Below are 1,032 nucleotides of genomic sequence, written 5' to 3'. Positions count from 1 at the left end.
GGTACACTTTTAGCATTACTCAATTGTGAATATCACACTTTACATTATTAGTTAACATGCTTGAAGAGGAAGAGGGATTCACAGGGTGTGATTGACGTCTCGGCATAAAAATGTGAGGAGTCCAACATTTTTCCAAAGGGAATGGGGAAACTATACATTGTACATTGGTGGTAACCTTTAGTGCAAAAACTCAATTCAATTCCCATGTCATTGAGGACTTTCCATAATCATTAGAATTATTTTGTATCACTGGTGAAATGATGAGCCTTACGATTTTATATAGATCACATTTGATTATTTCAAGAAAGTATTTATTTTCATAAGTTTATAAAACTACCAGATTTTGCCATATAGAAGCCATGAAATATAAAGTAAATTAGATGTGAGTAATTAATGAGCCTTTATCAAACTCGAGTATCAATGACATTGTTGGTACTTTTACGGTTGTTATTTGTTCATAAGTTGAAGAAAAGTTAATTTATCTTATAAATGTATATCTTCTAGGTTCACTCGCACTAAATTGACATGTCTCTCAAATACACGGTTGTCAGTATCAATGGCTAAATATTAACAAGAATCTGGTTTGAAATTGCTCCTACACATTCCATAAGTATCATGCACATTGTGAATGTTATATGGTGCAGCACAGAAACCTGAGTTCATCACCCTCAAGCACATTTCCAAATCGTGTAAGGAGATGTATAATTTCTATTATTTATTTTTTCCCTGCTCTTAAGTTGACATTTGTATTCCATTCTCACCTGTCCAACTTTGTAATGTAAGAGGAATAAAAGTAGAGATTCAAGGGATGTTTTAATTTTTTTTCCTGAAGGGGGATGAAAAGAAATTGGAGATTCAGTAAGGTTGGGAAGCGAGTCAATGGGCAAATGACAATTGTGGACTCAGATCTGAGACTATGAATGTCAGAAGTAAAAAATGTTAATGTGTTGCAAACAAAGAAGTAAGTGTTGATATCTAATTTGCCCTCCTTGACATCACATTGCTGCCTCCTGATCCGTAATACTGGCCTCG

The sequence above is a fragment of the Penaeus monodon genome, chromosome 28 (assembly GCF_015228065.2).
Source record: "Penaeus monodon isolate SGIC_2016 chromosome 28, NSTDA_Pmon_1, whole genome shotgun sequence".
Lineage (NCBI taxonomy): Eukaryota > Metazoa > Arthropoda > Malacostraca > Decapoda > Penaeidae > Penaeus > Penaeus monodon.
The sequence above is the reverse complement of the archived record's forward strand: the minus strand, read 5'-3'. Positions refer to the sequence as shown.